The following is a 25,091-nucleotide window of genomic DNA, read 5'->3' as shown; positions in this document are numbered from 1 at the left end:
AGGACCCCAAACCCAGCTTGGCACAAAACCCGCTCGCTGGGACGGGACGGATGGCACCAGATCGCCCAGGGCACGGGACCCGCCGCGAGGAGCCCACGGAGAAAACACCCCCACCCACATCCCCCATGCCAGCACCCCGCGGGCACCGAGGAGTGTCTGGCACAGATCCCTTCTTCGGACACAACAAAACCACCTCCCCAGCCCCAAACGGGGACACCCTCGGTGCTCAGTTACGGCCAAACTCCTCCAAAACCTCCAGCCCCAAATTCACGATGGGACATAAATAACAAAGGCACCAGGGAGGAGTCTGGATCTAAAAGTAACCAGGTAGATTTGCTCCAAGGAGAGTAAAAATGAAGCGAACACCTAATTTTTAAGTTATTTCAATAACTTCCTGAATGACCCAGTTCTTTAACTTTTATAACTTTTCCTCTCTTTTTATTTTTTTTTTTTTGTTTAAAGAGGTGGGAAGGAAAAAAAAATAAAGAGAGGAAGATTGGAAAAGTTTAATAGAGGGAGAAAAAAGTCTATTAAAAAAAAAAATGCAGGCAGCCCATCTCAGGGGAAGAGTTGAAATATTAAAGAAAGGAAAATCGCTTCTCCGGCTGCCGAGACAGAGGAGGAGAATAGAGCAGCTTTAAGAGAAGGAGCTGTGCACTTTTTAATTGAAAAGAGGGAGATTCAAATGAAATATCCAATATCCCCCATTAAAGAAAGGAAGAAAGACGGACCCTGGCCGCTTTGCTACGCCAAGAAATTGCTAAAGCCCCAACTTTCTTTCTCTCCCCCTGCCTTGGAAGTTATAGGAAAGAGGGAAGAGAGAAAGGAATAAAAAAAAAAAAAAAAAAAGGGTCTTTCATACGAAAGGAACTCAAGGGAATGGGGAGGAGGGTGGGAAGAGAGACCAAGTTTTATTCATTTATTTTATTTTATGAGATGAGTAAAAATAATATTAAAAAAAAAAAAAAGGCAGAGTTTTATAATGTCACAGTGTTTGGAAGCAGCAGCAGAAGGGAGAAGAGAGGGGGGAAAGCAACTAAGAACAGAAGGGCCAGCTCCAACCACCCGCCGTACAAGCCTCTCTCCCAACGAGATTCAATTAATTGATAACAAGAGGCATCAAATTAATTTTTCAAGGATGTTAGATTTTGATGAAGGAAAAAATCTCTCTGATTTTAATCGGGGCGGCGTTTAAAAGGCATAAATGAATATCCCTTTCTAATCATCTGAGGCGCCGAGGAAGCACCAAGCGGTTAACGTGAAAATTCAAATCGTTTAATTAGGGGGGGCCGAGGGGAGGTGGCCATGGTGGGGGAAGGGGATCTGGGTTTCTCTTTTTTAAAGAGCTTTATGAAGAAATTATTTTAAAATTTATTTCTTTCAAGCATCTTTGCTCTCCCCCCCCTCCCCAAAACACACACACAGTTGTAAAAACACATCTCAGAGGTTTTTCTTTTGAATAGAGACCATTCCCCATCACAATCTAATTAACAAAAATGATAATGAATAGGGTGGGGAAAAAAATTCATAGGGAACAAAAAAAATACTCTAAACTCACAGGGAAAAAAAAAAAAACAAAAACCAACCAACCCAGGAGGAAGAATGTGTCATTTCCCAACACACAGAGTCACTGTCAAGAGCCACTCTGCGCTTCCACATGGGACGGAGTTTTTAAGACACGGGGGATTTTCAGCACAACTCCCCCCTCCAAAAAAATCCTAGGAAAAGAATTAAAAGCATCTCCCACTGCTACTGTGCCTTCGGGTGCACCTGCAGCCAAAGCAGGGCCCGAGCCCCAAGGCAGCGGCTGCACGTGGGCCGTGGTGCACGAGTGTGCGTTCACACGCGTGTGCTCATGTGTGGGTTCACCCACAGCCCCGGGGACGCGGCCGGCACGGCACCAGCACTTTGCAAAGGCTCCTCTGGCATCTCCCTGTAAATCCAATTATTTTTTACCCCCTCAGCAGGGACATACACCCACGGCACACGTCTCGCCCAGCCTTCCCGCTGCAGCATCCCGTGGCAGAGCCCCGATACCCACCCGGGACACGCAACATGCCCCGCACATGCCTTGCACACGCAACACACCCCGTACATGCAATGTCACCTCCATCCCTTTGGCATGCAGACAGCCCGAACACGGCCCCATGCTTGCGGGTGTCCCCATGGAGGCACCTGCCTACCAGAGCCTCAGGCACCTTGAGGAAGAGGAGGGCTCTTCCTCACTGCAGAGCCACCCAGGGCATCGCCCCGTACGAGCTGAGGAAGAGGAGGGCTGCGGGGAAGTGTCCGACTGGCCCAGGAGAAAGGTGCCCACTGCCCACAGGAATGGCAAGGGCAGCGCTGGGGTGGAGGAAGGCTCCCAGCAAGGCTGTGTGTACGGGGGAAGCTCTTAAATAAAAATGAAAATCAAACTGCAGGAGCTCCCCCCACCCCGTCCTTTCAGGGGAGGCTGCAAAAGGCAACGGCAGAGCTGGGGAGGAAGAAAACGACCTGGGGCAGGTGAGGGACAAACCGGACCAGGATGAAGAGCGATGGAGAGGCCATCGGCGTGAGGGACCCGGTGCTGGGGGACACGTTCCCATGTCAGACCCCAAGTGACATTTTCCAGCTGAGTTTGCATGAAGTCAGACTGGAGGTTGCTAAAAGTCTCTTCCGGCCTTTAAATAATCCAGAAGGGAGGGGAAAAAAAAAAAAAAAAAAGTCACGGTGCCTATTGAACAGGAGGGAGGAACTCGGATGCCGCAAGTTTTCCCAGACTCCGTCATGTTTGTGCAAAAATTCATCCAGAAAACGCTCTATTTAATGTGCTCCCTGCCGCACATTGATGCTTTCCACTGCAAATCCCATTTCTATGCGGGAAGAGGCCTGGTTTCCATCCAGAAATTATGCTGCTCACGAGGAGGGAGAAGAAAAAAGGCAGTGGGGGGGAGAACTATCCTTGGGCATTTTCAAACTCCTGGTCTGAAGTCCATTTTTTTGCATCCAAATCAAGAGGCAAGCGTGACCCAAGGCCGGCTCTGTCTCGCAGCCACTGTCAGAGCCGGTCTCGGCACTTTCAAACAACCTTCCTGATTTGATTTTGGCACAGCTCGGCTCCATCTCGCACGGACACAACATCTCCTGGGCCACCCGGGCACCCAGCACCCCCGCGGCAGCCTCAGCCCCCGCGCGGAGCAAACCGCAGCCCGAAGACAAACACGGCACCCGCCGGCCCCAGCATCTCCCCTCAGAGCAGCGACTGGAATCACACGAGCAATTTCTCCAGCGTTTTCTTAAGCGCTGGGAAGCGGCGTCGCTCAAAGAGGCTGCGCTGTCGTGGGGTCTGGCACCAGGAACAGCCACACCGCCCAGGGAGGGCATTGGGAAGGTGTATTTAATATTTCAGGCGCTCGGGAGGAGGACAAGGCATAGCGGAGAGGCACGGAGCATCCCTTCAACTGGGGGAAGCGTTTCCCCACGCTGACCCTGTGCCGAAGCCCAGAGAGTTCCCCGTGTTCCTTCCCCGTGTGACTGGGATGAGCCACATTCAGCCGCCACGTCCTCTTCCAGGGGAGAGCATCCCCCTCCAGCACCCTCCGCCGGGGAGTCCGGGCGGGTGACGCTTCTCCCAGAGCACCCACAGCTGCGGATGCAGTGAGAGCTTCTCCCCTCCGCTCCCGGCAGGATGGCAGCACACCTCTGCCGTTTCAGCATCCCTCCGGATCGCTGCCAGGCTGACAACACGGGAAAGGTGATCTGGTCCCACAGCATCGCTTTGGTGTCACCCACAGCACTCCCAGGTCACAGGGATCCATCCAGGCTCCCGAGCCCCTGTGCATCCCCAGAGCTCAGCCCTTACCAGACGGCACATCGGGACGCAGCTTCTTCCCAAATCCGGGCTTTATGGGTTGGGACAGAGCTATGGAAGGACAAAGTGAATCGAGGTGATCTGCACCTTCCGAATCCCTGCTCATCCCAGGCAGCGGGTGATGCTTCCTCCTGAGAACAGTGAGGCCCCTGAACAAGCCTGGTTTTGGGGCGCAGGGACACCCAAGAGCAGCACGCAGGTGGCTACTGATACTCCAGGCCAGAAGAGGCCGTGCTGCAGTGGCCAAGGAAGCCACCGGAGCCTTCCCACTGGTGTGGGCCAGACAGCACCGTGCAAATCTCGGGATTATTACCGTTAATGTGGCGTTAGATACATCCTCACTACAGAGCACACTTGAAAAATTGTGTGGTTTTCCCCTCCCTCCACCCCTCTGCAAAATAATCCTCATTCTTTAAAATATTAGTTTGTGATTCACCAATTGCAAGCTCTAACACCCCGCACCCTGCCCAGGCCTGCAGCTCTTGGCTGCCAAGTCCCAGGGGCCCTGAGAGCACCCATGGGTGCTGGGGCACAAATGGGTGTGAGGTACCCAGTGGCCCACCAGCTCCTGACGTGCCCCCCTGGCCAGGGAGGACTCACCATGGGCTAACAGGACCCGCAGCAAGGCACCCCAGCAGCATCGGGCATCGCTTTGGTGGGGAACCCAGAAACCCCCATCCCGGGGTACACACAGGCTCCTGCAGGGGGAGAGGGCGAGGGTGCCCACCGCGGGCTGGGTGCCCACAGGGGAAGCTTTGGTGTGAGCCCCACCGCAGCCACACCACGGCCCCAGGCTCCCGGCCGGCACCGCTCCTCCACAATCAGGTCACACCATCTTCCAGCATCTCCCGCTGAGACAGAGCCACCGACAACCCTCTCCTCACACCCCCCCAAAGCGCATCCCCCCGGGCGGGAAGCCAGAGGTGAGACGGACTCCATCACAGGCCACCCCAGGCAGGGCACCAACCCTGGGGACATCCCCCACCTTCCTCCCCAGACCAAAAATCATCACCTCACGGTAACACCATCAGGATACAGCATCAGGCGAGGCATGAAGTGGACACAGTCTGGGTCACCAACTCCCCCAAGAACGTGACCCACCTCCCTGCCCTGTCCATGAGGTCCCCCCCTGGTCCCTGCCTGCACCAGCAGCCCTGGCCCTGCACCCCCAGCCAGCCCCAACGCAGAGCACAGCTCCTGCTTGCATCCAGGAATTTTAAAACACTAATTACTATTTTAAACCTTTAGCTAAAACCATTGGGGCTGCTCATTTCCAGTCCCAGGGTGATGTATTTGCCACAGAGAGGACCAGCGGAGATGTCCACAACGAAAGGAGATGCATATCCCCTCTGAGGGCAGGGGACAGGGCTCTGTCCCTCTCCCAGACAGACGGGCATTGCCATTGTCTCCTCCTGCAGGAGCCCAAATCTACAGCTGGAAATCCAGCAGCACCGACACTCCCCACTGCAGCATCCACCGCTCCGGTACAGTGACACACAAGCGACCAGATGGCACCGACCTTCCCCAAAGCCAGCATCAACCCCTGAACGATCCCCCTCGCCTTGTTAAACTTCATCTCACTGCGTTTCTAACCGGACTGGCCTTTTCATCAGGGTGTATTTTAAAACCACCAGCTCTAGAACCCCAGGGGAATGGCTCTGGCCCTGCTCTTGCCCAGCTACGCGGCCGGCGATGCCGGTGTCAGCACCGGTGCCGATACCTGCGTGGTGCAGGAACAAGGGGTTTGATCTGCAGGTGGGGCTGCTCCGACAGCCCCAAAGTTTGACCCAGATTCAGAGCCACAGCTCCACTTCCAGGGAAAAGGACGTTTGTTCAGGGCTTGAGCCCACCAGCATCATGGGAAAGACTTCAAGGGATTCTGAAACAGGTTCTAAAAGCACACTCTGCTATGCTAGGTATAAATAAAAACCTGGTTTAAAAGGGGAAGCACAAGTAACCTGAACAGAGCCAGGCCGAGCAGGGAATGACCCCGACCCGCCCGCTGCACCCGGAGAGCCCCGAGCATCTTCCAGGGCAGGCAGAGACCCGCTGCGAGGAGCTGGGCTGGCCCCCACAGCACCGGGTGCCTCTGCCAGAGCGAGCAGAGGAGCCGAGGAAACTCAAACCCGAATTTCAGCACAAATCTTCCACCTGTCACTACGGCAAAAGAGGGATGAAACGAACCCCGTGTCGCACCACGAGAGCGCAGCTCAGCCAGAAATCCCTCACCAGGGCTTCTCCAGCATGCTCACACCCCCACCTCTCATCGGGGTGGATTTTAGGACATTTTCCTTTACCTATTTCTCTTGGGAGCACACTGACTGGGCATCTCCCCTCCCCAACGTACACAACCACCCCCAAATTTGGGGAGATTTTTCCTGAGACTGTACAGATGCCTCTGCAGGCTGGACAAGCCCCTGAGGGGCCCTTGGGTACTGGCACTCACCCACCCACCCGTACACAGCAGCGATGCCCCACACTCAGCAGCCCCCACGTCCCTGCCCCAGCCAGAAACGCTGCTCAGCGAGGCCAGAAAGTGAGAAAACCCACCCAGAGCACACCAGGAACCTTTTCTCTCCCTCCTTGCGTGCCCCCCAACCCTCCTGAGCAACCCTCCCGGGATTCCCTCAGCAAAACCACATCCTGAACCCCCCACTGAAGCAACGTGGGATCTGTTGCAGCTTTGCAGGTGCTTGAGAAGGGACCACCTGACCCTGAGCCCCTCCCAGGAGGTGACCGAGCCCAGCTCTGAGGACAGAGGGGACCCCATGCCCCAAGTGCCAGCACCCCCCGATGCAGCTTTGGAGCCTTTCCCAGAGCACAGAGTGCTCTCAGTGGGTTTGCCCCCATCCAGGGGGCAAATGCAGGATCCAGGATAGTTCTGACCCCAGTTGGGTTTACACGGGTGCAGGATCCGGCCCCACACACCCCAGCCTGCTCCGTCCTCGCCTTCACCTGCTTCTCACCTCACACCCGCACACAGGACTGACAGCTCCGCTCTCAACCCCCGACCCCGCTGCAAGCAGCACCCTACAAACCCAGCACCCCCAGTGCTGGGGGGATCGGAGGGATGGGACCAGGACCTGCTGGGGGTAGAGGAGCAAGGCACAAGACTGAGACAAACCGGGAGCAACAGGACAACGGGACACGCACCCTCCTCCTCCTCCTCTCCCCAGCCCCAGATTTACCCGCGCAGCAGGGGACAAATGCCCCTTTTGTTTTCCAAATGAGAAATCACGTTGATTTTGAGGTTTTAATTTATTAATGGTGAACATCTGTGTCAGGCAGAGCAGTCGCAGCCTGGATCCCCAAACCCCACTCCCGGCCGAGCCAAAGGCAAGCACAGGGCACTGCAACATGAGCAGGAGATGGGGAGGGGGAGACCCTCCCCTACCCGTAAAACAAACCACATCCTGCTGGGACCCCGCTGCAGAAATGCAGAGTAAAAGTGGCACCGCTCCGGTTGGGAAGCAGCTTCACTGCAGGGAAAGCAGGTTGGGGAGTAAAAGCAAAAAGCATAAATACTTTGGAAACAACCTCAGAGAAGGGCAAAGCAGGGGATGGCACTTCACAAAAGCTGTGGCTTTGCCCCCACTCAACCCATCTCAGCAAAATACGGGGTTTCTTTGAAGCTAGCCTGGCACAGTGCATTTTAAAAATCCACATCTCCTGCCACAAAAGTTATGGGACACTTTCCCCTCTGCTCCACCTTTATTTTCTTTCCTTCCGTCTTTTAATAGGCCCAATGATGTTGTATTTGTATTCCAGATCTGAGTTACCCCGCGCTCCGGGGAATTTCCCTCCTGCCATCAGGTCTGTTGCATCCAGGAGGGATTGGCCGAGGGACTTTGGACTCTGGAGGAAGGACCCACCTCACTGGGTGACAGCCACCCGCCGGGAAACCCTCTCGGTGGCACAAAGCATCTCACCACCTCCTCCTGTCCCTCCCAGCAGGGATGTGGGGCCACGGGATGCTCAGCAGCGCTGGCCCCTTGCCGGGTGCATGGAGCTCCCATGGGAGAAGAGGGAGGTGTCCAAGAACAAAACTCACAGGTTGTTAAAGGGTGTTTTGGTTTTGTTCAAGGCACCGGTGTTCTGTTCTGCTTCCACACTGTGCTTGGGAACAGCCGGAGCTGCCCAAAAGGCAACACAGGGCTCCGTGGCAAGGTGGCTGCCAGGACACAGCCAGAGGGGACACGACACCATACGGGAAGCCCCAGGCCATGGGAGAGGGTTCTTCCCTCCCCAGCACAAGGTCTCTGCCCACCACCCTGGCCCAAACCCCAGGCCAGTTCAGCCGAAAACTCCCGACGCTCAACAAGAAACATCATCTCTGCCAGGTATTTCATGCCATAAGTTGTCCCCTCAGCCCAGGGTGGCTCCTCCAACAACCTCGTGACCACCCCGAGCCACAAAGAGCCCCAAGGCCCTTTGCCAGTGCTACATGGGGCATCTTCCCCCACCTTGGGAGGCAGCGAGACGCCTCCCACCACCCTCTGCCACCCCAGCCAGGCGCTTCCTCCCCCCAGGAGCTGGGGGTGAAGCCAACAGACAAGCCAGGAGCTGAGACACCCCTGAAGCCTCATGTCCCAGTGGGGTTTGGGGACAGTCCTGCAGCCAGGGAGCATCATCCCAGCAGCACCCAGGACCGCGCGGCCAAAGCGGGATCACCCGTGCCGGAACCCCCATCCCGCGGTGGCCAACCCAACCGATGTGCCGTGATCCCGGCACGTGACGGGTGGCACCCAACCGAGCCGTGAGCCCAGCGCGAGCTCCAGCACACGGGCGAGCCACCCCCCGCGCCCAGAAGCGCCGGCACAAAGTCACTGGGCAAACAACACTCCTGCTAACGGGCAGCAGCGGACAACTTGCAGGCAGAGAACCAACGCCGAGGGGCCACCAGGAGAAGGAGATGCTCCTGGGCAGATGGGATCCTTTGCTCACAAGCACAAGTTCTGGCCTTATATTTTGCATTAAGCAACCTACCTCGAGCCTTCCTCCGCTGTCCCTTTTTTTCTAAGGCTGAAGACATCTCTTACCAAGCCCACGACAGCTTCTCCTAGGTGGTCCCCATCCAGACCTTGCTACAGGCAAACAAATAAAAGACAGTCCCCGGCTCGCACATTCACAATAAGCAGGCAAAAAGAAAATCACTCACCTAAAAATCTACAGTTTGCGGAATAAACCAAGACTCGGAGGAAGCAAGTGAACAGCCAGAGCCTTCGGGGTCAGGGCTTCGACAGCTCCTGGCCCCCGAGGTGACTCCGCGGCGCGATGCTCGGCTCGCCCTGCCCAAGCACAGGGGAAGCACTCGCTGCCCCGGACGGCACCGTTGGTGTTTTATGTCTTTATTAGCCTCGGTGCAGTTAAATCCCAGTAGATAAACCCAGCTCCTCCAGCGACCTGGCAAAGGTGTGTTGAAATAAGTTGTTTCAACACCCACCCGCTCCGGGTGAGCGGCTCATCCCAGCCGACCCCGGGCGCAGCCCCGTGTTTGTTTAAACGGGAGCATCGGTGCCTGAGCAAAAACAACCCCGGGGACGGCATCTCCCCGAGCCTCGGGAGCTGCCAAACAGCCCGCACAGCACACACGGAGCACGTACCCATCACACGAGGGGGTCTTCCTCCTCTTCCTCCTCCCCGGGGGTCTGCAGCTCCCCGCCAGCCCCACGGCCCAGCCCAGCACTCCCCAGCCCCGGCCGCGGTTTCCCGGCCGCCTGGTGCCAGCTCCCCACCGAAGCCGGTCACGTGGAGGAGGTTTGCCAATGAAGCAGAATAAACAGCTTCCAAATCATCTCCAAATCCGGGCCCCCAATGGGATTTTTTTCCTCCTCTAATACTTTCAAAAGAAATTTTTTTTTTTTTCCTGCACCTTTCCATGGTTTTGAAAGGAATCTTCCAAAAAGAAGTTTCACCAACGCACCTTTCGCCTCCGATAAACGCACCCAGGAGCCCCCGGCAGAGTTGGGACCAGGTGAAATTTCCTCCCACAGCCACCCTCCGCTCCCTATTTTTCCTAAAAAATAAGCACGTTTTGGCTGCTAATCTGGACCCAGCAGCACAGGAGGAGGGTTTCCGCTGGCACACGCCGCAAAAGACTTTTCACCAACTTGCCAGGGCACCAGAGCCAGGCGACAAGTGTCGCCAGGGGCCGGCGAACACCGACACCAGCTCGCTTTACCCCAGATCACATTGCAAACACAGGTTTGGTTTTTTTTTTTCTTTTTCCCCTTAAAAAAAAAAACAAAAAGAGAGAATCCCAACTCCCTGTGCAAGCGCTTCGCACACGCAGGGCTTGTTTGCCCAGGTATCCAGGTACCGTCAGAGCCAGCCCCGTGCCCACGTCTACGCTGCCAGCGCAAGGCATCGTAATCCCTTAATGACTTCCCTCCAGCTCCATCCCCAGATCTAATCTCTCCTCCAGCAGGATCTTTATAAAATATAACGTGGCGGACGGATGGGTTGTGTTTTCCTCCGCAGCATCACATTGCCGACCTCTGAAGGGAGCAGCTCTCCTCCTCCGCTGCTTCTGCCTCTCAATTCTTCCCCTTCCCTGATGCTGTTCCACTTGCAAACACGGTTTTGTCACGGGCAGTCTGATTACCAGCAACATGTTTTATCAGAGACTCGCCTATGCGATTGCCAAAAGGGGTTTAAATTAGGAAAAGTTAGAAAAAAAAAACCCTCAACAACCCTCAAGCAGCGTCTCCGCTGTATTTTATACAACAAACACTTGCAGCGGGGGGGAAAAAAAAAATTAGGAAGTTTTTCAAGCTGCGCCCAGCCCCATCTTGATCTACAAGTTCTATTTGACTTTAAAAGGTGCAGCATAGCGAGCAGGGGGAGGGGGAAGGTTTTGCAAGATGATAAAATGGGTGCGAGTCCTTCCCCACGCTGCTCTCCCATCAGCTGGCGGAGGAGCGAGGCTTTACCGGCCAAAGCCCCCACGGCTGCTCGGAGGAGCGAGCAGGGCCAGCCTGAAAGGGCAACTCGCTGCCAAACTGATGTCATGGCCCTTAGTTTTATTTTCAAGCAAGAAGCTACCCCTGCGTTTCTCTCAGGTGCATCGGGCTCTCCACAAGTGGCACGCGGAGGATTTTTACATCTTCCGAGGCAAACACACGCGTTTCCAAGCTCTGAGTGCATTTGCAGTTTTATTTCCCCTCTTTTTCCTTCCCTCTAACTAAGCTGACACAGCGCTCGTCCCTCCATGGGGGAGATGCCCACGGCACATCCCTCTCGGGGTAGGACCGAGCCACCCCCCTGCCCCACATAACCCCCGTGGCCACGCCGGAGGAGCTGGAAATCAAAGAAAGACGGGACAGGAAATTTCAAGTTTCCACTTCCAGAAGTGGCAGGTGACACCGAGGTGGTGGCAGGGTCATTTTGGGAGCCCCGGTGCAGAGCGGGGGATAAACCCAGAACGGCCCCTGAGGAGGAGGTGGGGACCCCCCCGATGCATCCAGGGAGACGCTGGGGTGCGAGCAGCGGGGAGCATCCCCACGAGACCTCCACAAACCACCTGCCAGCCACAACCCAGGGGCCCTCCCGTGCTTCAAAACCACCATCCCACCACGGGGGATGAAGGGGGAAAACCTCCCCAGCTCTCCTTTCCACAAATTAGAGAATTTCCCTAAATACTAGGGGCTACCAAACCCCACTCTGCAGCGGGAAACGCGACGCGAAGAGCCACACATGTGTGTTTACTTTTAAACGAGCTAAAAGAAAAGCTGGGGACCTCGGGGCTCTCCCGCCTTTCTCCGGATGGAAGAATGAGCCCCGTCCCCGGCTGGGGGCACAGCTTGCCCCCCACCTTGCTGCTACAAAGGCAAACTCAGCACCGCACCTCTCCTCCTCCGGCCTCGCTCCCCCCTTCCACCCTCCCCGCCGGAGCAACAAGAAAAGAGTAAAGGGGGGGGGGAAAAAAAATAAAATAAAAGGAGAGAAAAACCTGAAAGGCAGAGCCTTGCCGCCCCCCTTTCCCCCAGCCCCACAGCGAGACACAAACATCAGCAGACTCAAAGCATCCCCCTCTCCAGCGGCAGAAAAGAAAAGCTCCCGGGCTCTCCGGGCAGCAACTTCACAACTGAGTGCACTCGCATTCCTGCCGGGTTATTAGGAGAGAAAGGGCGAGGGCCCGGACTAGATATTTTAGTGTCACTTGATTTTATACATTGCACAGATTTTTATTTTTTTTAATTTTTTTTTTTAAAAAAAACGCACCCTGCTCTTCCCTTCCCAAAGGAGGATGTAAAACCTGTGGTCACTCATCTCTCAGGAAGGTGACCAGGGCTGGATGTGGCGCTTACAGAGATTTTTTTTTTATATTATTTTTTCTCAGGTCTGAGTATCAGCCCTCTCCCTGCCTCCCCCCAGCAGCAACTTTAATCCGTTTTATTTCATTTCTCTCTGTTTGCTCAGCCTTCTGCCCCCCCCCCCCCCCCCCAGCACCAAAGTCCCAGCCCTCCCCTCGCCCCCCCATCGCCTCCTCCTTCCCCAAAGCAGTGAGCGGGGGGCACCCGCCGCACCCCCGGACCCCGCTGGGCGAAGCATTCCCGGGGTGCACAGGTGAAGGAGGGGGGGGGGGGATTTTTTCCACACCGATCACGTTCTCCCGCACTTTTCGCCCCCCCCCCCAGAGTCCAACTTCACGCTGCGTGACGGGGCCAGTTTCTCGGAGCCAGTTTCTTGGAACGATTTGGCTTTTATCACAGGAACGATGCTCGACCCGGGCTCGGAGCGGCAGCATCTCCATCCCCACACCAAACACTCCAGCAAAAGGAGCTTGGGATGGCAGAGGCAGGGGAAAAAAAACACAAGAACTAATAAATTAAAATTAAAAAAAAAAAAAAAGTAGCATCTCAAAACAGGGGCTCTTGACCATTATTTGAAGCAGAGGGAGCGGGAGGGCTCGGGAAGGCTCTTCCCTGCCTCGCCCCCACAAAGGGCAGAAGAAAGGCAGGAGCCAGAGCCAGCGAGGGCTTCACAGCCCTCACAAAAGCTCCCTGGCTCAGCCCAGGAAATTTTGTCCCTTCTCCCCCACGTATCCCCCCTCCTCAGTTTGATTTCAGCGACCTGAAGGGGGAAAAAAAAAAAAAAAAAAAAAAAAAAATAGAAAAAGAGGGGGGGAACGATGGGGTAATTTTTCTGAATCTGATTATCTTCTCCAACCACCCACCCCTGGAGGCTTGTTGGATTTTTTTTTGGATGGACTTTAAGGTGAGGTGGAAATTAAAGAAAAAATTAGAAATTAAAAGAGTTAGATTTCACAAGAGCCCGAGACTTTGCTCTATTTAACTGAGAATACGGGAAAGCATGAAAGGGAACACGTCCACGCAAACACACAAGGACCAGGGTCACGCCGCCTGTGCAAGACACATGTTGGGTTGATTTAACATCAAATGCCTGTTTCTCCAGCGTAACACATTTCTCGTGTAAATTTTTAACACACAAGGAGAAATTTGTAAAAGTAAATCCTACTTCTGGTTTGGGTTAAAAACAACCCAACCTTTTAATACAGAAACTAATAACATTTTTATTGTATGCCCCACAGCTTTACAATGCTTGCGGAAAAGTGAGGTCTTAATCCGATGCTAAGTTGGTTCTGAGTGTGGTAAAAGGCAAATCTCTGGGTATCGCGGTCTCCCAGTAAGATCGATGGGGATGGAAGAGCTGCCTGAAGCCGACGAGCAATCCCGGGGAGGAATCTGGACACAAATTCCTCTAGGACTATATTAAGAAGAGAAAAAAAAAATAAAAAATCCCAGCGCAAGTTTTCAAAGCGGGCGCTCCCCGACCACTACTCCGAGCAAAGTGGAGTTTGCAGATGCCTGTGAATTATTCCCGCTCTCCCCTACGCACATTTTTCATTTGTATTAAAAAGTGCACAGGAGGGGATAGAGGGAGAAAGACAGCCCTTTGCTTATTTTTTTTTTTTTAAAAAAAAAGAGGAAAGAAAAAAAAAAAGCAGAATCACTCCCAAATGGAAAAAGAAAAACCAATTACACTCCACTTGTTCTCTCTTATACACACCTTCGAAACGCGCCTGCCAACTCAAAACAGATTTCCTACCACCAAAAGAAATATTCAGAGCAATCCGCTGCTAACGCAGCACTTTCTGAAGTGCCTTTCTTTTTTAGCGGGAGAGAGGGGGAGAGGGGAGAAGAGACAGAGGCGCGTTTGTTTATCACACAGACGAGGGAGATGGATCAGGGAAGAATAGAAATATCTGAACTTTGCCAGCGCCGGGGCTGGGAGAGCATCTTGCAACGACGGCGGACACCGGGGTGGGAACGGGATGAAAGAGGCTGGTCCGGGGCTCCCAGCGACCCGCCGCCAGCTTCGTCAAACGATATTTGCCCGGGAATTTCTTAACTCCCAGAAGACGACAGCTCCATAATAAAAACTCTTTCCAAACACGTTATTATTGCTGATATTATTAATAGCCGCTGTCGGCAGGGTCCCAGCCAGCCCGCCGAGCCCTCCCGCAGGCAGCGTGGCGAGGTTCTAAAGACCCCCCCAAACCCCTGAAAAAAAAAAAAAAAAACCCACCACAAAACCCCACAACTACCAAACACCCCAACCTCGCTCTCCCCTTTCAAACAAAGACACACCAAAGCCTCGCAAAACTTTGCAACCGGGTGAAACGCAGGCAGGGGCGAAACGCGGGGCAGAGCTTCGCCGCGCAGCCGTAACCCCCCGTCCGGAATCCAAACCTGCAGGAATTTCTCGGGAATATTCTCCAGCTCCATCCGAAGCCGTGCATTTGTTCCTTCTCTCCCCTCACCTTGCAGTTTGGGATATTAATTTTTTTTTTTTTTTTTTTTTTTTAAGACACCGCGGATTTCCCAGGGCGCTGCCGGAGCGACGGCCGGTCTGGCTGCAGGTTGACGGGGACGGCGGCGGCTGCTTCTCCCAGGAATTTCAAAACTTGGGGTTGACTTTTATGATTTATCCCAAAGGAGGGAATCGCACCCGCTGGGCCGCTCCTCGGCACGGAGCAACGGGGCTGGGGCCGAGTTAAAATGCAGTGGGGGGGGGTGGAACGGGAAAAAAAAAAAAAAAAGCAACACCCAAGTCTCCCCCCCCCCCCCACTCCAAGCGGCCGGAATTAGAACAAAACTGCCGGAGAGAAAAGGAACATGGGGGGAAAAATGGGAAGCACCAACAAAGGGAGCTCAGGGGCGGCTGGCAGGGCAGGGGCTGCCGTGCTCCCCCCGGAGCTGAGCCCCCCCGGGGCTGCGGGACCCCCAGGCGCCGGAGCAGAGGCAAGTCTGGAGCCGGCACCGGCTGCGCGGTTCTCCCGGCGGCAGCGCAAGTTTCTCGGTGCCCGACCAGCCCCCCCGCCCCAAACACCCCTCCCCGAGGGGGGCTGCCCCCCCCTCCCCTCCACCGAAACGCTTCGGGGGGTGAAGGGGGCGGCGGAGACCCCCGCGCCCGCCGCCGGGGCTGCCCCGGGCGCACCGAGGACCCCGCATGCACCGCGACCCCCCCCCTCCCTCCTCGGTGCGCACCGAGCCCCAACCCCTGGGGGGGGGGACAAGACACCCCACGCCCCCCCCTCCCTCCCTCCCGGTCCCGCTCCCTTTGTCCGGGCGCCGCAACAAACTTCCGAGCGCGGAGGAACGGACCCGCCACGCTCCGGGGTGGAGAGGGGGGGGGGACACGGGACACACACGACACGGCCAGCACACCCCCCCCCACTCCCCCCCCGGGGTGGAGAGGAATTAGGGGGGGTGGGGGGCGCCCCGAAATCCCTCCCGGTACGGCGGGGACAGCGCGCACCCCCCCGCGGGGCCCCACCCGGACCCTCCCGCTCCGCTCTCACCCACCTGGTCACGCCGAGCTCCGCGGCGGGCATGCGGCCGCGCCGCCTTCTTTTTTTCCCCCCACCCCCCCCCACCCCCCGGAAAAAAAAAAAAAAACACCAAAAAACAAACAACAGAAAAAAAAAACCCAACACTAAAAAAAACCCCAACAAACAAACTTCCGACGGGGCGGCCGCGGCGGTGGAGACTTGCGGGGTTAGAAGCGGCGGGACATGGTGGCGGGGGGGGGGGGGGGGGGGGCACCGGCGCCCTGCGGCGGGTGCGGGGCGGCGCCGGGCCGTGGGCAGCCCCGGGGCCGGGCCGGGGCCGTTCCGCGCCGCGCTCAGGTCCGGCTCGGCGCGGCGGCGGCGGCGGCAGCGCGGGCGCGGCGGCGCGGGGCGGGCACCGGCCGCCCTACCATAGTTCCTCTAAAACAGGTGCAGCCGCTTTCCCCGCCCGCCCCCCCCATTCTTCTTCCTTCCCCCCCCCCCACCTCCGGCGGTGGGGAGAGGGGTGCACACCCCCTCCCCGCCCTTTTTTGCCTTTTTTTTTTTTTTTTTTGGTTCCCACCCCCTGCACACCACCCCCCCCCCCCTTCATTCCGGTTTATTCCCCCTCCCAGCCCCACGCTTCACCCTTGCTCATTAATGGCTGTGCTAATTGGTTTTTACCGTGCCCTGCAGCGGGGTGTAGGGGGGGTGTGGGGGTTCGCGGGAGGGAAACTGAGGCACGAGGGAAAGGGTGACTGCGGGGGGGCGGGGGGGGGCACGCCTCCACCTGCACCACATACGGGGCAGAGCCCTGACCCCATTTTACAGCTGGGAACATCAAGGCACGGAGCTGGTGACCCCAGCAGCCCCCAGCCCGGCTCTGTCACACCCCGACATCCCATCCTGCTGCCAGGCAGAGGGTCCCCAGCACCCCTGGGTGGGGGCAGAAGGACCCAAACCATCACCCGGACACTGGACCCAAACATCTGGATGGAGGCTCCAAACCTCCACGAGGATTCTGGACCCGCAGCATCACCCGAGCGCTGGGGCCACCTCTGAGCCGGTCAGGGAGATGCTGCTGGCTAAACCCGTCCTAAAACCTGTCTGCTAAAACCATCTCGGAGTCACCGTTTGGGAGCCGTTGCTCCCACCTGGGCGGGTTGGGGACAGATGGATGGAATCTCATGTGGAAGGAGTGAAATAAAGTTTGTCATGGCGCGTCGCAGCCAGAACGTTTCAGCAGGCCACTCTACAGTCTCCTTTTTTTTACTTCGAAAGTAGCTTTTTTGAAATTTCTATTTTATAGACAGATAAAATAGTTTTAAAAGGTGAAATTGGAATGAAAAGTATTTCAGCCCACCTGGATTTTTTTTCCCCTATAATTTCAATATTTTTTTTTTAACAGGAAAACTGTTTTTAAAAAAATAATCTGTTCTTGAATGAAAAGCCTGTATCTGGGAATTTCGGTGCGATGGAAAATCTGGTTCCCTGAGCGACAAACTCAGCAAAGATCCCAGCAGACCCATCAGTTTCCCCCCTCCCAATCTTCCCTCAAGGGGACGAACAGGCCGAGGGTGCTCCTAGGCTGCGCCTAGCCTTAAACCCAAGTCTTAACTCAACCCTTTTGGAGGCCTGGGATTTTCCAGAGGGCTAGGCTTGTTTTCAGGCAGCTCTGGGGCTCCCATCGGATGAAAGTTTGCTGCACACCCACTTCTGCAGAATCAGGAGCCCAATTTTCTTGGAAGAGGCCCCCCAGGACCCGTTTCTCGGAAGCGCCGATGCCCGGTGCTGCGGGCAGAGGAGGGCTCCGCTTCCTGCCACCGCGCTTTCCTTTGGAGAGGGACAGCTTTCCCCTCTCCCTTGTGAGGAAAAATCAGGTGAAAAAAAAATTCTAGCCAGCTCTCTCTGTGCTCCCTGGCCTTGATGGTATTTTCTCCGTCGCAGGCAGGGGATTCCCTGCAAAGGTTCTCAGCACGATGCTGAACGTTCAGAGCCCCTCCTGTGCCCAGGATTTGGAGGTACAGGACACCCCAACCCATTTCAGGGCTGGGTACCACATGGGAAGCGGAGCGGCTCCGATTCCCCCCCCAGCTCAGAGCAGATCCCTCCCCACCCTGCAGACCCATGAAGCGTCGGTAGCTCTGAGACCTGTGTGATGAGTTTGCTCCCCACACGCAGAAGGGCAGCCCCGCAGAGCGTCGCTGCCCTCCCCAGCCCCACCGACATTCCCAGGGGTGGCCTTGACCCACAGGAGCCAAACGAAGGCACTGCAAGTCACTGCCTGCCCCTGGCTCGGCCGGGATGTTTCTCTTCAGGCATTTTTGTGAGTTCAAGGAGTTTTATTTCCCTCCTAGATACATACAAGCTGTTTTTCCATTCACCTCCCCAAATTTGTACTCTAATACCCAGGGTTCTGATTTCAATATGTTATACACCCAAGTATCAGCCTATGAAAAACAGAATATATTTTTTTAATCCCAAACTGGCACTTTTCTGAGTGAAAACCAGCTTTGAGTGACGAGCCTTGTCAAACCTGCCCTTGCCCTCTTTTCTCAACTTAAGAATAGCCCCTTTGAAGACATCAAATAGCATCTGAGCAGGAAGGATTTGCACAAAAAGACAAGGGCAGCCATCCACCAAGGGGAGCTTGTGAATTGAGCACGGCCCAAAGATCCCTCTTTGTTCATCTGTGTCAGCCAGGAAAAAAAAAAAAAAATAGTGGTGAGCAGGAATCTGGGTGAGGAAACATGGCCCGACCAGTCTTCAGCCATGGTTTTGTACAGCACCTTGCTCAGTGGGGTTTGGTCTCCGAGGAACCATCTTGCTCCTGCCAGAGCTGGAAGCTGATGGGATCATCATCAGGGATGCTGCAGGGGTGGCCGGGAGATTCCCAGGAGGACAAGAGCAAGAGAGACCACGGGTGCTCGTGCTACAGCACTAGACTCCCACGAGAGAGAGGGAAAAATGGAAGCGCAAAACTGTAACAGGGAAAGCTTTGGGCATGTATCACCTCCAAAAGGGTGTAACAGAGGCAGCAGGATTTATAGCTCTTGGATTAGACATTTTGCATAATGTCTGGTTATAAAGCACTGAGACACACGGCTGGAGGACCAGGGCTAAGTGGTGGGTCCCAAACGTCGTGTCCTCCTGGGAAAATTCCACATTCCAGCTCTTCCAAGCATGATGCTCATCCTCGCTCTCTTCTGCCTCTGCCATTGATCCCTAAACTTATCTGTGGGAAACTGTTTTTCTTGGCAAACTGTTTTTTGGTTTGTTTTTTTTTTTTTCCTCCTCCAGAAAGTGTCTTCTCTTCTAAACGCGATATTGAAAATCCTTAAAAAGTGAAAATTTTCAACCAAAGGTTTTCGATCCCGTGCTTGCCTGGAATGGAAGCATTCTCAGTTTGCCATAAGGTTGACAGAAAGCTGAAATCTTCCATGGAAAAGGTCAGTTTGGGTTTGTCATAAATCCCACTCAGGGCAAGGCAGCTCCAAAGCGAGCAGCATCCTCATCCTTCCAGGAAAGTCCTCTCCGAGCTGGCTCCAAAGCCTGTTTGCCACAGGTTATGGATCGGCTGTTTCTGGCAAATGGGTGTTGGAGAACAATCGTGGGGTTGTTTTCTATTTTTTTTTTTAATGGGAAGAGTAACTTAAAAAAAAAATAATCCTGACTTTTCTAAAGATGCTCATTTGAAAAATCTGTATTTGATGACGTGAACAAGTCCCCTGGACTCCTCTGCTTCTTGCCTTGTCTCGGATTCTCTCCCTCCTTCTTTCAAGGCAAAATAAAGAAAAAAACATATGGAAAGAAGAGAAAGAAGAAAATTGGGAATGAGAAAATAGAACAAGGGAAGAAAGTTCATTTTTCCCTTTCCAATCATGTTTTGGGGAGGGAGCTGTGCATTGACACAGCTAAGCCCCAAATTCTCAACCCTCCCAGGGTGGAAATTTCAACAGACGAGCAGAAAAGCTGGTTTTCCACCCAAAATACATCAGCCTTTTCATGCAGCTCTTGTAGCACCCAGAGCCCAGCAGCACCCAGAGCCCAGCCCTCCACCCTTTCCCTCGCCTCCCCCAGGGTCTGGGGCTGAACCACCCTGGGGTTCATTTCGGTGGCGTTTGAACCCATCTGCCCCCCCCCCGGGCACCACCCGCGAGGCAGCGACCAGCGGGCGAGGGGCGAAGGGGTCAGGATCAGGATCCGTCCTCCCCAGGACAAGGCCACAGCTGCAGGCAGCACAGGGCTGGCCAAGCCGGGGGTCCCAAGGAGCCCCCCCAGAGCCCCCCCGGGAGGATGCTGCCGTGGCCGCCCTCCCCGCTCAGCCCACGCTCGCAGGCCGAGGAGTGCCCGGGGGAATCTGGCTTTGCCCGGACGTGCTGGCGGGGCCGTGGCCGACGCTGGGATCTTGGACCCCACTCGCCTCTTGCGTAAGGCAAAGAAATGATGCACTGAGTTACTGTAAGTGATGAGAGGCTCCTGGCTCCCTTTTAAAGCGACAGGCTGCTGTCTGCCCGGGGTCCGGCATCGCTCCCCCCCCTGCCCCGGCCAGCGTGACCCCGTTGCCCTTGGCCAGAAAGCCTCGCGGTGTTTGCCCAGGTGAGCAGCCCCCCGAGGAGGGGGGATCCTGAGCCTGTGGGGGCTGGCGGCCCCGCTTCGGAGCTGTGCACAGAGGGGAAATGTTGGGGAGGGGGGGGTGCAGCAACCCAGGCACAGCCTCAGAGCCCAGGCGGGGGCTTTGCACCCCTCTGGCTTGCAGCTGTGCCGTGCCTCAGTTTCCCCTATTGCACAGACAGAGAAGGGTCAGACAGGCCGGGCTCAGCTGGGCTTTAGTGAGCTGAAGCTGACGCTTAGAGGAGAAACAGTGGAGAGGTGAAAACACCAGCGCCTGGGTGTGCTGCTCCCACACGCGGAGAAAAGGATGTGGTGTGGGGGGTCTCCAGACAGCGACCAATTTTCCTCCGTGCCTGCAAAGCCTCAGTGCAGGAGAAGAAGGAGCCTGTGAGCAGAGGGGCTGCAGATCGTGCTGCTGCGGGGCGCCGTGGCACCCCCGATGGAGCTGAACCCCCCTCTCAGAAGCCGCTGTGCCGTGCCGTGCCACCAGCACGCCGAGACACAGGGACACAGGACACCTGGCTTCTCTCTCCCTACTGGCATGTGCTGTGCTTTGGTTTTGTTATTTTTCCTTTCCCCTCTCCTCTCTTTTTTTTTTTTTTTTTTTTTTTCATTTATCTGCTTTTCAAATAACGTTACTCATCCAGAGCAGGACGTCTGCATTCACCACTCACCGTGTTTGTCTGCATTGTTTCCTTCAGGGAGATGCTTACCCGCACGTTGTGACTACTTGTCTGAGTGCTCACAGAGCCGAGCGGCGGGGATTACTCATGGTGTAAGGTTTGAGAAAGGAGGGGGGAGGCCAGATTTGGCGCTTTGTCTGCAGTTGTTCATTTCTCACTCTTTGATATATTTTTTTCCCTCCTCTCTTTCTTCTTCTGCCAATGCTCTCCATCCTGGCTCTCTGAGCTCCCTCCTCCTTGCTCTTACACCGGGAAAGGAGCATCTGGCTCAGTCCCTGCGGGGTGTAAAAAGGCCTTTGCTGTGTTGCCCCATGGGTGCAAAGGGGTTCCCCGTCCCCCCGCACCCAGCCAGGAGAACCAGTCCCTCCCTTTGGGACCCCCCCTCTTCCCACCACTGCCAGCTCTGCCTGCTCAGCCGTTGCCCATTTCTGCTCACTCTTGGCCCAACTTTCCCCCCATCTCTGCCACAATGTGGCACCCAGCCACCACGGCACAATCTGCTCTGCCCAAGCCAGACCAGAGCTGACCACAACATCCCCCCATTTGCTTACTCCAAAGAAGACCCAAACATGATGTGTAAAACCTCAGCCATCATTAAACATAATAATGTGATGGAAAGGGGGAAGAAATAACCCCCAGAACACCCTAAATCCTTGTTTCAGCCCAGGGACTCAGCCGGGCTGATGTGTGAATGATCGTGTTTGCAATGCCGGGGCACAGCCCCCTGTTTTAAGCACGTGCTTGGGAAGACTCAACAGAAAAGCATTTGGGACACGGTCCTTCCCTTTCTCCCTGCAAAATCGAGGCAGATCAATGAATATTTTAACAAAGAAATATTTCATTAAAAGAGTTGATTGCTTAATGAACTGTCCCTGTGAGCCATCAAAATGCAATGTGTGTGTGTTGGGGTTTTGTTTTTTTTTTTTTTTCTCCCTTTAACGAAGGCGAAGATTCATATCACGAAGAACTGGCTTATCAAATTACCGTAATAGCCTGTGTAGACCAAGCCCACGGAGCAGCACGGGGAGGCCGGGGGCTGCTTTGCACCAGGGATGTGACTCCACGTACTCCACGGGGGTGTTTAGACGATGCCAAACAAGATGAGCCCAGACCAGGGTCCCTGTGTGCTACTGCAATGTGATCCGTAAATAACAGTGGTTGGGATAGTGTGAGGCAGGTCTGTTTTCCTTTGGGCTGCCAATATTTGAAGGGAAAGAAAACTAACCATCTTTTTTTTTTTCCCCATCCCAAGTATATTGTGACAAAGGGACGGCGTCTTGTTCATTAAAAGCCAGTTCTGATGTCTGAGTCCACGAATTCAGCAAAGCTCTGTCAGATTTGCACCAGGGCTGCAGCCCCGTTTATCTGGCTCTCTTCTTGGGTGATTAAAACAGAAAGGCATCCAAAAATGTGATCGGCTCTCTCTTATCAACAGTGTTTGCTTCCTTGTGTGCCCTGATGAAAACAGCCAAGTGTGCCCTGATGAAAACAGCCAAGTGCTCCCCACCACTCCCTGATGCTTCCCCCGGCGCTGCCGGGCAGGACAATGGCTCATCTTCCTCGCTTCTTTTTGAAGTTTCCGTTGCATTGGCCTTTGAAAGTTTATTAATGAAAATATTCCTCGTTAGCTGAGGTTCCATAACGGTTCTGCTTAGGGCGAGAGCTGCCGGGGCTGCCCTGCTGCTTGCAGGGCTCCTGGGCCTGGCAGGGCTGGCGGGAGAAGAGTCATTAGCGGGCAGGAAATGAACAATAACCTGACAAGAAGCGACCAATTTTCCATCAATTAGAGCGAAGCCTCTTTTTGTAAAATTAAGTTTTGCTGACTGGTGATTACTTTAGTCTGATGACAATTCATTAAAATTTACATGGGAAGGATGCTAACGGAGCGGCCGGGAGGAGGAGGAGGAGAGGGAAAGGTGGCGAAGCAGCCGGTGCTGGGGTTAAGATGCACTCGGATGGAAACGTGGGTCTGGAGGTCAGGATCTGGCCTGTTTAATGCTCCGGCAGGAGGACAGGACACAGAAGAAGTGGGAAGCAGTCCCCAAGCCATCCCCACTCGTGCCCCAGCGGGAGCACAAAAGCGCTTTGTTCGGGGCTGGAGTTGGGCTTCTCACGCCGCTTCCCCCACCGAGGGCTCTGCCGCCGCCTCACTCCAGCTTAACGCTGCTGCAGCGCCCCTGGGTCCAACACCAGGATCCCGGCTCTCATGAGCTTGGGGACAGGAGAGACACGTGCCATGAGCCCTCGTGCAGCCCGTGCCCAGGCTTGCTGTGCCCTCGGGCTGGCTCCCCAGCCCCTGCAGAGGTGCCACGGGTGGGGATGGGACGGCAGCACGGCTCTGAGTTGGGCACCAGCGGGCCCAGGGCTGGGCAGGAGGGAGCTGGTCCTGCAAGACCAGATGGGGAAGTCACCACCAGCACCTTGAGTAACCGCCCAAACCAGATGCAATCGAGACCAAACTTCTGTTAAAGAGTGAGGGGAAAATGCGCACCCAGATTTGCACTTGCAGCAACGTATATATGTGTGCGTACGCACACAGGCGCAGGAGGCTTTAAAAATCCAGTCAAACAATGGATTTCAGCTCTGAATCAGGCCTCCTCATCCCCCAGCTCATTCCCAAAACCGAAGACAGAAGTTTCTGAGGCTGCTGCTCCATCCACACACACCTGGCGATGGGATGCATTTGTGCTTGAGCAGGTATTGGGGAGCCCTAATCCTACAGGAGCCCCCCTCAGCTATCCTCCGCACTTTGGAAAACTTCCCTGGGTGAGCCTAACCGCCAACTTTCACTTTTATTTACTTATTTGTAAATGTTTCCCAACGATTTCCAATCTGGCACTCCTCCGCGCTGGCCTTCTGCAGAAAGGAGCTGCTTCTGCATTCCCTTCCCAGGGAAATGGGCAGGGATTAGATCATCAGATGGCGATTGTGAAAGCTGAGTGAGTATTTACTGTAAGAGGGCTTTGATTCAGCAAGGCGGGTGTTTAAGTGCTAAGTCAATGGGATGGGAATACATGCTCCTGTGCTGGGCTGAATCAGAGGCGCAGCCGAGCCCTCCCTGGCCACAGCCCTGGAGTTCCCAGGGCTCTGGGGACATCCACCCAAACCCCCATCCTGCAGGAGGGCAGCAATGGCCAGGTTTGAAGGTTTAAGTCGGAAAAAAAGTCAAGATCTCACCAAGTTCTTTTCTTTTCCTTCCCCAAACTCCCTGCAAGTTCAGAAGGGGTGAAATCTGCAGTTGGTTCAAGCTGGATTTTTTAACAGTGCCCAGCTGGGCATAACAGGTAAATACAGGGATGATCTGCCTCACGCACTTTTTTGTCACTCTATTTATAATTTTATTTGGGAGGGGTTTTCCACAAAAATGTCATAAAAACTGGGGTTTCCCATTGAAAAGCTTTTCATGTTCTTTCATGACCTTTGTTCAACAATGACCTAATTTCACTCAAACTCTGGCACAGACTATTCCTGAGGTGGGAGGAGAAGTGGCATTCAAAATTGGGTCAGTTTTCATTAAAAATGCTTCCGTTTACTAATAGTTTTTCATTTGTTGGAAGGACTCGGCTCGGCTCAAAGCACCACTGGGCACAGAGGGGATGGCTGCCATTCCTGACTTGAGAAATGTGTTAATCTTCATGGGAAATCACTCGTCACTGCTGTTGATGCTCAAGGACTTTCTGGCTCTTAGCTAAGACCTTCCTTTCCCCGAAAGGCTCAAGATGGATGCGGTGTCCTCGACGGCTGCACCTTCCCGAGGGTCCTGCGCTGGGTGCTGGGTGCTGAGTACAAGGATCAGGGAGGGGACAGGGGATGCTCGAAGCTGGGCTGTGGTGGCTGCACCCACGTCGAGTGTGTAACTCGCCCTCTGGTTCATGGCCACGAGCTGTGTGTTGGCCAGGATGGCTCGAGTTCCGCTGTGCCCCAGGAAAGATGTAGGAGGGAAAGACGAAAGCAACTGGGAGGCTGAAACACCCTGTACCCTGACCTAATTCAGAGTCTAATCCAAAATCTGCCCTAATCGGAGGGATCTGAATCTTAAAGATTGATCTTACCCTGGTAAAGCAAATGGGAAACGCAGTGGGATTCGGGAGACGGGGCCCAGCTGCTGTGCACCCACAGAGGCTCCTCGCTGGGGCTCCCGGGGACAAAC

The 25,091-nt window shown here is 54.9% G+C and overlaps 1 protein-coding gene across 3 annotated transcripts in view; it reads right to left on the bottom strand.

Moving 5' to 3' along the window:
* Positions 1–15,849, bottom strand: part of FOXP4 (forkhead box P4) — a 62,442-nt gene extending 46,593 nt beyond the window's left edge. The window contains exon 1 of one of the 3 annotated variants that reach the window (XM_074925359.1): positions 15,837–15,849. The gene's annotated coding sequence lies outside the window, so the exon portion shown is untranslated. Of the gene's footprint in view, positions 1–14,565; positions 14,875–15,681; positions 15,735–15,836 lie in introns of those variants that run through there. The other 2 variants (XM_074925360.1, XM_074925358.1) reach the window with 2 other exon arrangements.
* Positions 15,850–25,091: the final 9,242 nt, after the last annotated feature.

The sequence above is a fragment of the Athene noctua genome, chromosome 23 (assembly GCF_965140245.1).
Source record: "Athene noctua chromosome 23, bAthNoc1.hap1.1, whole genome shotgun sequence".
NCBI classification, from domain to species: Eukaryota; Metazoa; Chordata; class Aves; order Strigiformes; family Strigidae; genus Athene; species Athene noctua.
This window is presented reverse-complemented; position numbering and strand designations above follow the sequence as displayed.